General features: G+C 42.2%; 1 long non-coding RNA gene across 1 annotated transcript; it reads right to left on the bottom strand.

Annotated features, from left to right (window-relative positions):
* Window positions 1–3,838: 3,838 nt before the first annotated feature.
* On the bottom strand, window positions 3,839–8,411 carry LOC115579631 (uncharacterized). Its single transcript, XR_003983705.1, has 2 exons — window positions 8,026–8,411; window positions 3,839–5,160 (listed from the first exon to the last, which is right to left on the bottom strand). It is a non-coding gene; the product is annotated as an uncharacterized LOC115579631 (long non-coding RNA).
* Window positions 8,412–15,477: the final 7,066 nt, after the last annotated feature.

Below are 15,477 nucleotides of genomic sequence, written 5' to 3'. Positions count from 1 at the left end.
GGCCCGTTTTCTTCTTCCCTTCCTGGTCTTGCGAGGACATTATAACGAATCCGGGCGTTACTACCACCTACTGACACACCACAGCCCTCAATGTCATCAGTCCCGTATTTTGTAAACATTTGAAATAAATATAATACGGCATTTACTGATCTGTTATTATGTTTTATGATGTTCTACAATTGATGCTTTTATTGCCGATTTTCTCTTCAAGTTCCTTATGTATGTCTTACATAATATATAAAGATATTAATATGATTCATAGTCACAGACGTATTTATTTTTGTGTACCCAGTATAAATCACACACTTTCCTTCTTTAACATAGGTGCACCTAACTGCATTTGAATGCTTTATATTTAACTCTTCATCCAACAACCTCTGCAGCTTTATTAATTCTTAACTGTGTATCCTATCATCTATTGATCTGTGTTGCCCTCACCAGTTAACATATCTGAGATATGTATTTTTGCCATTTTGCCATTTTTCTACAACTTCAGCAATACATTCTGTATCACTCCTATATCCATCCTTTTATCTTTATAAGGTAATAGTTGCACATACTTTGTAAATAATTTAACTTGGATTTTGACAGATTGTAGCTGTTTATATATTCCATGAATTTCTGTAAAGAGTATTTATTTTCATTCAGTATATTGTAATTGTTCTCGACAGGCTCCAGACACTTATCATTTATTTATTCATAAATTATCAAAATGTAGTGAACGTTTTTCTGGTAGATGATAAAAATCCTTCACACCAGACTCTACAAATTAAAACACACCATATAAGAAAAAAGAAAATACCACAATTTACATATTCCAACCGACAATATTTTCCATATGATCACAAATCAGCATCATGAATACAAAATAGCCTCTGTTGTCTTTCAAAGAGTTAACGTAAGGAGCCTACACCACATCATCTAGAAGATCCTTCTACGCTTTAACAGCATGAAGTGTAAAGACGTTTTATCGCAGTGCTCTTTTCAGAGAAACACTTTCATAATTCCACCACAAGAACTGCATCAGTACTCCTACTGCCTACTATAGTATGTCTGTCATTGTACATGCATGATGATTTGTTTATATCATAAGTCATCATGACAAACCTGCTGAATGTGTGTATACCCTTCTTGGGGTAATGCTTGACTGTTTGCTTCAAAGTGGCCAATAAAGCATACAAATGTTTTTACAGTTTATCATCTTAACACTTAAGACTATATACAGTGGATATATTACACCTGCTTGCTGTGCAAAGTAACACTTTCCAAACACTGATATTATATTAACTGCTGTGGGGTCCTTTATTGATCACAGTGATCTGAGCAGATGTTGCAGGTGTTTTGTAGTTAATGGAAAAAATAAGGTGAGTTTTATTTTATTTGTTTGTGTAGCTTGAAATGCCTTGTTTAAAAGAATGTAACAAACATCAATATGAAATCCAAGTTTAGACTCAGCATAATGTTACTGTGTAGAATCATTTCTCTATACTTAGTCAAAGCCTCGTCTGTATTTTAACCCCTCACGTCTTTTAAGATTTTGTATTAATTCTAATGGAAACTGGCAGAATATATTGCAACATGAAACATTTTTTCTTGGTTTCATTTAAATATTGTGTAAACTGTGGATGGGGCTCAATAACAATGTCGTGACCAACCCATTCACACGACAGACTCTTGCCAAGTCCAATACATTATTTACCCAGAGATTAACAAAGGAGAGATCTAAAAAGTAACATTGTCTTCGAAACAGCCTTTTGCAGGATTTTTCTTGTATCAGACATTTGATGTTTGTTGTCAAATGTTTGTTGGATTTTAACATTTTAACATCTGTTTTTATTCCCCCCTTTAAATGAATCTTTATTTTATTTTATTTTATAAATGTTTGATGTCATTATATTTTCAAAATTATTATTTTATAAAAGTTACGAGACATAACTGAATCCAACTTAGTCCATACACACACACACACACACACACACACGCATGCACTGACACAACATGGGGAGTACGCAATTCAGCCAAGTGGAGCAGACAGCAGTGGTCCATAATGTGAGAGTGAGCGTTACATAAGAGCATTGCGTCTAAAAATAGAAATGCAGCAATGGTAAACAGGAGTCTAAAATGTTGGCTCTAAGCTTTCAAAGGAACCTGAATGAAATTTAGATTGAAGGGCCATACCGGACCTAAATGGACCACGTGTGAGTGCGTGTGAAAGAGGTGTATGAGGAGTGAGAGTTTAAACTGTTGCATTGAAAAAAACATCAGGGGAGAGATCTGACTCTGACTGGGTTTGAGAACAGACACAAAAACACAGTTGTTTAATATATTTGCATCAAAAGTGTGCGGATGTGTTGAATCACACAATGTAGTGTGCGAGGCAGTAATTCAGCACCACGTTCAGTCATTTCTTGCTGTTGAGACCTTGTTGATGAAGTGAAAATTAAAGCTGTAAGGTGACAACAATCTGCCTTTTTTGGGAGATTACACCGTGACACACAAGGAAACATTCGAGCAATTCCAAAAAAAAAAAAATGATACCCACCATAAACTCTGCTCTATGTGCAACTTACAGACACACACACACACTTTCTTCTACTTCTTCTTTACATCCATCAGAATCCATTCACACAAAAACACAAACACGTCATCTTGTTGTCGTTTTTTTTTTTTTTTATTCATGTTTATTTCAGCGTTTTGCCAAGCAGCGCAATAGTACACAGGAATTGCAATTGTTCTGAAAACATGGCACTCCAAATGCTGCGGTGTCATCTACTACAACTTCAAATGAGGACGCACGACAGGAGATTTCGCTGCTTTTATTATCAAGCTCCTGCATGAATGGTTAAGAGCATCGTTAATATTGAAACACAGTTCCTGCTGAAACAAAACACACAGTGAACGGCAAACAAATTAAAGTGGGGATCGGAGCAAATGGGGTCAACTTACCATTAACACATCGGGTCAGACGTTTCCTTTTTTCTAAAACGAGACAAGCGAGATGGAGTGAGATATGACATGAAACTGTGTTAAAGTCATTTCAACAAATGCCGGGAGACAGGAAAGCACACGCGAACAGAGGAAATAAAAGTGTAATGCAAATAGAAACGCAGACACAAGTACATCTCACACTGCATGCACACATCCTGCCCTCTCCGTCTTTTGTCTCTCTCGGTCGTCTGCTGTCAAACTGAGAAGAGGACCACAAGCCAATGACTGAGAGGAGTTCCACATTTTAAAAGTTCGACAGTGCGTATCTGTGATAGGGGGAATATCTCCTGGACACATACAGCATGAGTTACAAATTATTTCAAGTGTCTGCAAACTGCAAACAGGATCGACCAATTTGACTGGAAACACCTCTGCCCAACAGATCATTCAGAAACAGAACGAATACGTAGATGTGGTTTGCAGGCGTTTGGTCATATTCGCACGTAAATGTCTCGAATCAATCACATGGACTGAGCGTCCGTGTTACCTGCGAGATGCTGTTAATGCTCTGCCTGTACACTGCATATCAGGCTGGGCACACACGTCTGCAAAAAAACACAACGTGGAGCCAAATGATCTCTAAGACTAAATAAACTAATAAACTAAATAAAGCTGTACATGCGCTCAGTGTCAGGAACTATTTAGCGATACTTTTGTCACAAAAACAATTGAAAAAACAAAGCAGGGGACATATCCCAAAGCAATTCTATGTATCTCTCATCCATTTCATCTTTCGTAAGAATTCATCCAGTTCAGAACATTCAAAGCACGTACGTCACACAACGAGTGTGAGAATTCGTTCACGCTAAAAAATGAAAATGAGCCGATAAAAAAAAACAAACAAAAACAAATCTACTTTATGTTTACAGAGACATTTAAATTGGGACCCTGCAAACAAAAGGACACACACACACAATCTTGACAACCTGGATCTAAACTGTATTTATATATATAAAAAAAAATGTATAACTTTTACTTTAATTTGTATTGCTATAATTCCTTTTAAATCTTTTTAATATCCTATGTGTGGGCCATGTTACTGTCACCTCCCTCACACCTCACAAAACAGCGACCTAAACACAACACAGTCTCGTGTGACCAGCGTGTGTGTTATTCTGACTTCGGTATCACTGCCATCACTCCACCTTGAAGCTGGTGAGCCGATTAAAAAACGATGGGAGTCCTGCAGGGGGAGGCTGCGTGGAGGAGAAGGTTGAAACACATTCTCTCACTCTCCTAAACCAGGAGCTCCCCGCTTGTGAGCTGCAGGACTTCCCTTACTGGAGCTGAAGGGGGGGGGGGATCACTACTTGCTCACGGGGTGTCCGTGAGACCCCAGGACCCGGCAGGGGTGGGGCCCTCTGAGCTGGAGCTCCTGTAGGAAGTGACTCATTAAAGTATTTCATAGTGCAGATTTAAAGGGGTCGTTTACTTGTGTCTCGCACCAAAGGGCGGGAAAAGCTCAAACATTTGGAAGGTATCATATGTCACCTTGGGTTTTCTGAAGGATGTTCACACTTACTGATCCATATTGAAAATAATATAGAAAATTAACGCCGGTAGAAGCGTTAGTAGACATATTGCCCATGATTGACTGTCAGCACGATGTCTTTCTTGTGTCAAATTCTCCTTGTTTTAGTGCCGAGCCTGAATGGGAACAAAGGAAATCCCTTACATGGCTGCTAAGCATTGCGATTTGGGCTCATTATTAGCGTGATAACAAGCGGATGCTCTGTTTTTTTTTTTTTTGTTGCAGATAACACTGCAAAGCAAGTTTACTGTTTAATTTCAAAGGAAGAAGAGGTTGTGAGGACAAAATTCATTTCAAATCTTGTAATACTGTGGTGATCAATAACTTTTATGACGAGAGGAAGAAGAAGAAGAAGAAGAAGAAGAAGAAGAAGAAGAAGAAGAGAACAGAGAAGAGGAAGGAGAAGAAGAAGAAGAAGATATTTCAGACGTAACAAAATCTCAGGGTGACGCACCGAGTGAAAAATAAATGCAGTGTGTGGGGGTCACGTCTATGCTGCGTGAGCATCCATATGATTGAATATCACTGTTTACGTCTCTCTCACAGTCTTTCCCACTCACTCTGTGGATTCCACCTGCTGACCCCGCTGTGGTCCGGTCACTGCTGCTGTCACCAAGCGCCGTGTGCGTGACGTAGTGAGCCTGTGAGACCGAAAGACATAAAGAAAAGAGTAAAAACATCATGAGAACGGGGGAGGCAGACTAACATCACAGGACAGAGAGCAGGTTTTTTTTCTTATCGAGCTCCTGCTTCAGATGGAAAAGGTGTAACTGGGAAAAATGCACCAAATTCAAATTAGAATGAAATACAACAAGAATAGGAATTCCTGCACGTTCAGGCTTGCATTCTGTTGAGTTCTGAGTATGTGTATGGACAAAAAAAAAAAAAAAAAAAGAGATAAAAGGTGTGTTTGAAAAGGTGAAATATTTAGACTGCAAGAGAATTTAAGAATGAGGCGAGTGCACTTCAGGTGCCTCCAGTGATTCAATGATTTCTAGCACATGACGTCCACGCAGGAGTCCCAGAACCTCAGAGTCCCGATTCAAAGTTAACACACTTGTAACCTGAATCTGTGGCATTGAGGAAAAAGGCTTTTGTACGAGAGCCTTAATAGCTATGTCCGTAAACACAGGTAAAAGCAACTCCTCAGAGTCAGAGCCGACTCATCGTCAACGCTCCCAAATGTTTAGTCAGCAGAAACACAAGAATCAAACAACGTGTTGCTAAATACAAAAGCTTCAGCCGGAGAACATGTCTGCGTTTTCATCTGCTCGCGTGAACAACAAAACTGTTGCATTTTGAAGATCCTGTAAAAAAAAAAAAAAAAAAAGAAAAGAAAGATAAAAAAACAGACAAAGGATAAGAAGCTGTTACACGTCCAGAGAAGAAATTACAAAGATGCAATTCTGATGCAGAATAATGAGTCAATAAAAAACTAATTTTTTTTGTGTGTGTGTCTGGTGTGTATAATAATGCACACATTTATGAAAAGCCTCCACATCGGCCCCTGTTTCGAACATGTTTATTTACAGTACAACAGAAGCAAACATTGTGCAGAATTAGGCACATCAGAGGCGCAACAGCAAACAACCCAGGGACTGCTGAGTGAGTGCAGGACAGCAGCACTGCTCGTGACGTGTCACAGCTGGAGGGGCAGGTGATCTGAGCCCATTTAAATGTTTAACAGAATGCTGTTACAACTGTCTGTCGTGTGTGTGTGTGTGTGTGTCTGTGTGTGTGTGTGTGTGTGTGTGTCTGTGCATGTGCGTGTGTGTGTGCATGATGAGAGCATGGGGCCACTTTGTGAGTCCAGACCTCCGTGTTACAACTGAGCCTGTGTTGACAGCAGCAGTGTGACTTCTCAAGCCCTCGGCAACATGCACGACGTTCAACATCCTCCACAAATGCTTTTTGGGGTAAGGGCTTCCCAGATTCGTGTATGCACAGCAAGCCCAGACCGCAAAAAGATTCGTGACGGACACAACTGCTCCAGCTCCCCAACAACATCCACATCCAGTCCAGTCCACGACTCCTCGGGGCTCTCCATCCTCCGAGTGTTTCCAGATACAGAACACCTCGTGCGTGCATTCGGGGTGTTTCTTTGTGCACTCGGTTGTTTGGTTCAGAAAGATGTAGAAGCAGAAACCAAACTGAAAAACCCCACTGGATTGGCATTGCTTTGCAGCAACACGCAGGCTTGTTATTAAAAAGAGCGGCGGTGAGGAGAGGCGGCATCTCGTCGCCGTTATAGACTTTAACGCGCAGCAGAGGGATGGCCGCGCTCTCATTGGACGGGACGAGTCGTCATCCACCAATCGCGGCGCGGAGGAAAAGAGCACCTAAGCAGGAGGCCAAAGCACCTGGCAGTTTCATTACTCGCCCCCCCCCCTCCTCCTCCTCCTCCAACATCCACTAGTGCGACATTACACCAAACAACAACCAATAAGAGGGACTTTAAAGACGAAAATACGCGAGGCAGCGTCCTGATCCGGTGCGTAAATCTCTATTTGGGTATTATTTTCACGGCTGAAAGAGAAACACCACCAGTTGAAATGGTGATTAAAAGGCTCCAGTTTCATTAATAGTAAAGTTCGCTTTATTTGCAAAGGGTTAATTTGGCTCCAAACCTCCAGCTGCCGAAGCAGGGGCCCCACCCTCGCTCCGTTTTCATTGGGCCGTCCAGCCCTTCACTCGTGGACGCGGTCTCCCAGCCGGTCACGATTCCCCCCATCTGTCTCGAGCGCACCGGAGCCAGACGCCACTGACGCAGCACGCGCCTTACTCACTTTTAGCAGTCACGACTCGAGACTCATCGCGCACAAAAGGGAAAAAACCTGCAAACAAGCAGCGGATCGTGCAGGCGGTGGGCTGCCCTTCAGCTCCTGCGCGGAGACATCCGCGAAATGTGAGGTGATGGTTGAGATTTGCGCGCTCAGAATGGTTGGGAGATAAAGAAAAAAAAAAAAAAAGAAAAAAAAAAAAAAGCAAGTAAGCATCATGGACGATGTATCCTGATGTTTATGTGAGATCTGGTGCGTAAAACTCATCAGGAATGCCCAAAAGACGCTCCGTGTGCAAAGAGCGGAGAGACTTCAGCACCACAGCCAGAGGACAGCTCCCCTCCTCTCACAAGGAAACTCCAGAAGAATCCACACACATCTTCCGTTCAAACACACTGACACGGATGAAATCAACCGGAGCACGCCGACAGAAGACACATCCACCCCCCCTTTTTTTTTTTTTTTTTTTTTAATCACAACTAAGGGAGATTCCCGTGTAGCTGCTTCACAGCATGCTGCAGAAATCCGCACAAAAAACAACACTCATGACATCGCGATTCTCTCAGCGCAAGAATCAAACAATCACCGTTCGCTGCTGTGGCGTGAATATAAATAAAAAATGTAAAAAATTAAAAGAGAGAGAAAGCACACACAGGGTTCACATTTACAGCAAAGGGAACAGAGAACAGGTGCAGCAGGAGAGAGGAAAGGGTTCACACAACTCACCGGTGTAGCAGCGAAGCCTCCTCTAAAAAAAAAATTACAAATAAACAAAAATATGAAAAATGAACAAAAAAACACCCCCAAAAAAAAAACGCGAAAAGCGCCATAAAAAAAAGCCCGTTTTTCTCCACAAAACATGCTCTGGCTTTTCGCTCCTTCAAACTGTGCACACACTGTACTCTTGAATGGTGTGCCTTTTATAGGAGTGATGCCCCCTATCTATTTCTGGATCACGATCCAACCCCGTTTCTATTTTTAGCGCCGCGCGTGATGGAAAAAAAAAAAAGAAAAAAGAAAAAAAAGAAAAGCTCGCAGAGGTTCCTTGGAGGAATTTCGAGCGTGCGGCGTTTGAGAGCTGGCGCGAGCTCCCGCTTCTGCCCCCCCTACCACCGTCGACCCCCCCCCCCCCTTTTGCACGACTGATGCGCGTGCACGGTGCAGCATCTCCTTTAATAATGATGATGATGCTGTTGGGGGGGGGGGGGGAAACTTGAACGCCCGGATTTCAACGGAATCATGGAAGTGTGCAGAATTTGGCTTTTATTAATTCATGGCGCATGGTGGCGACACCCCCCCCCCCCCCAACATACACACACACACACACACAAACACACACACACACCTGCCTCCTCCGCCCCTTCCTCCAATTTCCCCAATTCACACACGCACGCGCACGCCATCCACCCTTTTATAATTAGGAACACTGTGCTTGGATAAATTCTCAAGCTCATTGGCTCGCATGTCTTGTTTTGTGTCTTCCATTTAACCCCCCCAAGAAGAAAAGCGAATAAAATAGCCTTCCTCCTCTCCGGGGGTGGTGGTGGTGGTGGGGGCCTGTGTCAGTCACTGTTGACGTCAGGTGGAGAATCTCCCACTTTGAAGGTGGAAGCAGGCGCCACCGTTGCCTATGCCGCGGCTGAAGGAGCGACGGAGGTCCAATGGAACACCCGCTGGAGACGCACGGCGGCGGAGGATAGGCTGCGGGAGGCGCAGCCCCCTCCTCCTCCTGCTCCTCCAACCTGGAGAGGCCATTGTTTGCAGGCTCCCTCTCATGTCACAGGAGGAGCCTGCCACACAGATAACATGGTGAGTAAACTATGAGCTCCACTGGTCACCATGAGACAACACACACACACACACACACACACACACACACACACAACAAGGCGTTTCACTTTTGACGCTTCCCTCCTTATTTTCAGATCACAGGGCACGGTCAATGTAAACGAGTCCACCATCAGAAGTGGCCCCCCTTCAGTGTGACGATGCGGAGCTCCACGCAAAAGGTGGAGGGGCTGATTACAGGCTGCCGCGGTCTCAGTCCTGCAGACTCCCCCTGCACAGGGCAGAATGCTGAAACGCGTAGTAACGGAGCGGCGCTTGGCCGACCGATGATGCTATTTTTAACTCCCATCCTCAACATGCCTGGCGCTGCGGGTTTCTCTGCTCAGGGTAGCCTACTACTGTACGAGAGGCGAAACATAAACACAGGACGGCTTCCAGGCTGCATCTGCTGCTCTACCCACAGCAAAAAAAAAATATATATACAACCAGAGAGAGGAATAATCCTGGGCAGATCATGAGATGTGTTTTTTTTATTTCATTTTATTTATTTATTTCCTTTATCAATGTGTCTCTTTAAGAATGAGAGAGTGTCTCATTCTCTAAAGCTGCAACCTGTGGGATTAATATGGCTTTAAACTGACAGGAGACTTCACCTTTGGACCAGTTCCTCTGTCTGATGGTGTCATGTCTTTTCATCGTATACATTTCATTTATGTTCAGATTTTAGACGTGTGATTTGGATCAGGGCCCGCCTAGAATGTCACACGCATCATGCACACCACAAGTGTAAGTTGTGGTGCGCTGAGTATGACAAACCCTTAAAAGGCACATTTCATAACGTTTTTGTTTTGGGTTTTTTCCCCCCTGGAAAGAGCTAGAAGGCTCTTAGTAGAGCGCACACCTCCCCTTTAATTCAGTTGAGTCTCGTCCAAAAATCTAACTCGATAAACCGCACCACTCTGAATTTCAAACCGCTTGTGTTCGAAGTTGCCAGGTCTGACACAGCTGACCACTTGGCCAATGAAGCAACTCAAATGGACTCATAACCTCTGTTGTGTTGTGTTGTCTCATGCAAAGACAAAATGTCTAAAGGGCGCTAAAGTGCATGCCCTCTTGGGAGCCAAAACGCGCGCTAAAGTGCCCTCTTGGGAGTCAAAACACGCGCTAAAGTGCCCTCTTGGCCGGCAAAAACGTGCGCTAAAGTGCCCTTATTTTTGCCCCTGCCCTTCAAAAAGTCTGTGCACGCCACTGCAGACACACATACTACCTTCTGTTCGTACTGTATGTGTGTTATCCACCGACGGCTTTTTGAGAGCCGATGTTAAGTTTAAACCAGAGGCTAAGTTGGGAACAGGTTCCTGCTGCCCATCAGGACTGAAGAGACCTGCTCTGATGAAGAGGAAGTGTGTGATTACACCAGCCACTCACAGCTCTTCCATACGAGCACCACAAGTTACTGACATGTGTTAGCATGCAGCTCTTGCATGCTATGAGTGTGTGTGAGTATCAAAAGGGCAGACTGTATCATTACAGCTTTCAACCCCCCAAAAAACATGCAATGCACGCACAAAAAGTCAATTATTTTAAGTGCGAAAGCAAAGATGCAAAGAGATAAAAGAGTCCTCACTGCTCTGAGACCAGCCCAGTCTCTGGGTGAATGGACTGATACATCCAGATTTGTACGTGTCTTAAGTATCAGCATCATTTCAACATTTGTGAGCGTGACACCAAAGGATATTTTTAGGAGGACCTTGGGACAGTTTCTGGTTTGCGAGGTATTTTAACGAGACCTCAGGATACGTCCAGCCATGTTCTCCGGTGACCAAAACAGGTATTCTAAGCCAAAACATGATCTCCTCCTAACCCTAACTGAGTGTTTTTTTGCGCCTACACCTAACCAGACCATAAACGCAGGGGAGTCAGAATATAAAACTGAAAACTGAACATAAGGAAAAGTAAAGCTTCGACATATCTGTTGTTGAACAGTTCTTTGTGTGTGTTGTGCACACAGAAAAAGTTCAAACTTCAACTTCAGATAACTTCCTGGCTTTATTTACACCCCAAGCAACAGCAGGGTTCCTTTATGATGTCACAGGACTTGTACGTCAGGGTGCACTGGAGCTGTCCTGGAAGCATGTGGTCTCTTGTCATCCGTCTACATGAAAAGGTAGTGACAGAATGTAACTACCTAGATGTACTCAAGTACTGTACTTTGGTACAATTTTGAGGTACTTGGGTATTAAACTTCAACTCCACTTCATTTTGACAATGACTTTACTTTTGACTCTATTTCTAACTGCTCTAGTCACAACTTACTTTGCAGAAGTAACGCAATATTAGAAATAATTTATTTTATCGGCTGTTGGGTCTGATGAAAACCACCAATGCTTCCGATAATACTGGATATCAGATCTGATCGTCTTTCAGGCCGATAATCGCTCGGTCCGTACTTTATCGGTAACTGTGCATTTGATACTTGTAACCACATGTCGTATCCGATACTTTCTCTTAATCCGAAGTAATATTTCAACTTGATATCTTCACTTCCACTCAAGTGTGATTTGCGGGTACTTTGCACAACACTGTGAGTGGGGCTGTAACTTCAGCGGTGCAGCTGAGGACAGAGTGTGATGACACTACTCCGGAGCTGTCCATGGTACCAAAACAACAGTGACGCATGGCCGGGACCAAATTCAGATTAGACGGGGACAACTGTTTGGCTGCAGAGAATTTCCACAATGTATTAGCCACTTCGAGTAAAACACAGAGAGGTACGCAGCAATCGACTGCAGATGTAAACTGATTCAGGGTGCAAGAAGAAGAAGAAGAAGAAGAAAAGACTTTGTTGTTAATGGCAGTGAAAAACTATTGTTCCCACAGGGCCAATGCATTTTTATTACACTAAAGTAGAGAGAAATGGCCAGAAAACCCCCTTGTAGCTACAGCCTAGCAAAACATAATGCATGCTTTATGAATGTCTAGTGAACCACTGCTGTATTGAGATACATTCCAACCAAAACATAAAGGACAAATTGTGGAGAAAATCGATTTTTTTCTTGCTGTATTCCATTTCATCGCATGGACTCTTCAGATACACTTTCTTCAAGTTCAAAGATCAGAGGAGGCAGAACACTGTCCATTTCCGTGCATACAACTGGTGCGATGGGTTTTTACTATGGTGTGATGTACCGATGTTTACATGTAAAAAAAACAAACTTACATGTACATATCAAAAATTTGTGCCTTTTTTTTTTTTTTACACACATGCAAATGCCAAGCCAGTTTTCTGCATATACACTTTTGTTTGTTGAAGCTACAAACAATAATTTTCTTCTAACATCTAGAAAACTCTCTTAATCCGGTCCTGCGCGACTCTGCTGCAGCATCTGAGAAGTCGACAACGTCATGGAAATAAAAAAACAACAATAAATGCGAGTGTTTGTCCGTCTACACACCATAAACAAGAGACAGCCTCGTTCACGTTAACATTCCGTCCTTGTGCGCTGTAACCTGGATCCGCTCTGAACAAGCTGTGTCTTTAAATCAGTCATCTCCTTTCATGTCCGTGTAGGAAATTCACTATTATTATGTAATATCTTGCAGCAACATCCATTCAGTGTTTCTATATTCAGCAGCGGTGAGCCAAATATATCTACGCACTGCGATGTGCAATAACAAATTCCAGCGTGGTGGAAATGGGCATCAAAAGTTTAGCATCGGAACAGATGACAACATCCAAGAGCCTCAGATGAACTTTGAACGTTCCTTCACCCCCAGTGTCTATTGCATCATCTATTTGGATCAAGTTTGCTGAAATGAAAACCAGATTATTGCATTTCACTCATTTTACACAAATAACACACATCTGTGGAAGATAAAAAAAAATAATGCATGTTTGTTTTTTGAATGCTTTTTGTTCCTTTATGTGAAACTTTGCATGCAGCCGGGAATTAGGAGTGTCGCGATATGCCGATATTGACGATAATCATGATATTTTAAAAAATCAAATATTGAATATCATATCGTGTAAATACTCCAGCTCCTCTTAAATCATTTCCTTCCCTTTTTAAGTGCACCTTAACACTGTTTGCCACCAGCCATAAAATGGAAAAGTGATGGAGGTCTGTTGTGATAATATCGCTATCTTGACGTTTTTTTCTTTTATTTTGGTCACAAATAAACGCATCGTGAAAATCCGATATCGTGACCTTCCTACTGGGAATATTCCCAGTAAAATCAAGGTTAAAAAATAAAATGTATATTAGTGTTGTTGAATCACGAGTTTCATTTTCAACACACAATAACATTCACATTTTAACAAAATCCCCTATGTGCTTCCATATTTAGACAACAGAGTGTTGCAAACATTTAAAAAAAAAACCAACAACCCTGATGCTAACATGGAACTGATGTTTGTGTGATGGCCAGATTAATGACACACTCTATCAGACAGTGTAAACAACAGCAGCACTACATTTATATAAATTTTTTTAGTTCCAGTATGCCGTGAAAAGCCTCGAGTTCATATAAATCTGGATATGGCAGGTTTACCAAGATGAAAATGTTGAATGGATATTAAACGTGAGCACCCTTCGGCCAATAAAACATGAAGTGCATTATTTAAGCGTATACATTGTTTAAGTTCACGTTTGGCGAATGCAAAAATAAAAATGAGCTGCCTCAGCTGCAGCAGACTTAACAAAGGACTCTCAGTGAGTATACTATCACTCTGAAAACGCTCAATGGGGACAGAGCGTCACACGCACACACACACCCATTCAATGCAGTGTCTCTGTGGTGTGCCAACTCACATGCCTATTACATAACAGGGCTCCTACTCCCAGGCCTAACGCCCCTGACAAATCCATGCACGCTTTGCTGCACATGAGCTATTTATACGCTGCACCCAAGACAGGGCTGGTCAAAAATACCACTCCAGTCAATTATTCATTGAGAAACATTCCAAAACAGAGAGGGGAGTGGGTTCGCCTGCACAGGAATAGAGCATGGGGCTAACAATAAATAATGTCCATTAGCAATGCAGCAGCTCAGTTTGTCCTCAGCGCCTCTGAATCTGAAGGAGAAGGGCGGGAAATGTGTAGCTGCAGATTTGCCCGCTCATGTGTTGCGCTTGTATTTATAGGAGTCTGTGCATACACTTCAGCTCCTCTGCAACCATCTTGTTCCTTTACAGGATTCTAAAAATAGCAGGCCGCTCTGTGTGTGTGTGCCATTTTTAGTTCTTGCAATTTAAAGGGGAAAAAAAGGCAGCGGGGGTAAAAAAAAAAAAATATGTGCTGCTTCATAAGGACACTATGTGGATGCAGTTTCTTTTGTGTGAGTGGACAAACTGTTCCATCTTTGTTCTGAGGTGCTCAACGCTGCACCGGCAACATCATATTCAAATAAACAGCTTTAAACTGCAAGGTTTTAATTTAAGTGTTCATATTTTTTGAAGCATTTCATTTGACCATTGCAAATTGTCTTTGGCTAAATTAAGCCGATTGTGGATTAATGCTTTTGCTAAAAAAAATACTGGTACTGGACAGTTTGCAACTAGCCAAGGGTGCAAACTTGGGTGTCAAATTTCACCAAATTTAAAACTCTATGGGAAAGATGCACACCCGTTTACTCGGATTATTTAGGCAAAAGGACTGGTCGCAGGAACACCAAGCAAATCGCTTAGCAAGTCATGAATGTGGCTCTGACCCGCCCCTGCAAAGCTTTATTAGTTCTCCTTTACAGTATGCAATATACACTGGTGGAAAGACAATCTGTACTCAAGTTTTCACTGGCCAGTCTGTGATCAGATAGCCTTATTGGCAACAAAAACGCAGATAAGAGGTTTAGATATCAACTCCAATTGCACTCAAAATTGGACTCACACTCAAAGTAACCAAGTAGATAAAATGGTGTAATGCACTGGTATGAGTAAAGTGAGTTGAAAAAATACAAGTAACCCCCAAAATTACTTAATAACAGTAATTGTAGTAGCTGTAATTAGTCACTCCCACCCCTGGAAACATACATTAGTCAACACGAATGTTTCCCCAGAATAATGGCCGTCACATTAGCTGAATGTAATGATGTGTACGAGATGAAATGTGAATGTTTGCTTGTGGTCTGCGAAGTGCTTTAAAACTAAACTGCTGTAGTTCTAAAAGTTAAAAAATGCCTTCTACATGGAATGCAATGACTATAATAATTAATTTGACTACATGAAATATGTCGAGCCTGTAAATAGTTCATTCACGCCCTTGACACTAGAAAAAATACAAGAACTAGAAACTATCATCTCTGCAAGTGAAAGCAGAATGGTGTATAGTTTTAGGGAACTTATTTTCTCTTAGCTCTTAAAAAAGTACATCTGCTCACTCCTGAAGCAGATTG

The sequence above is a fragment of the Sparus aurata genome, chromosome 4 (genome assembly GCF_900880675.1).
Source record: "Sparus aurata chromosome 4, fSpaAur1.1, whole genome shotgun sequence".
NCBI classification, from domain to species: Eukaryota; Metazoa; Chordata; class Actinopteri; order Spariformes; family Sparidae; genus Sparus; species Sparus aurata.
Note: the sequence above shows the minus strand (reverse complement) of the source record. Positions and strands in the feature narration are given on the sequence as shown.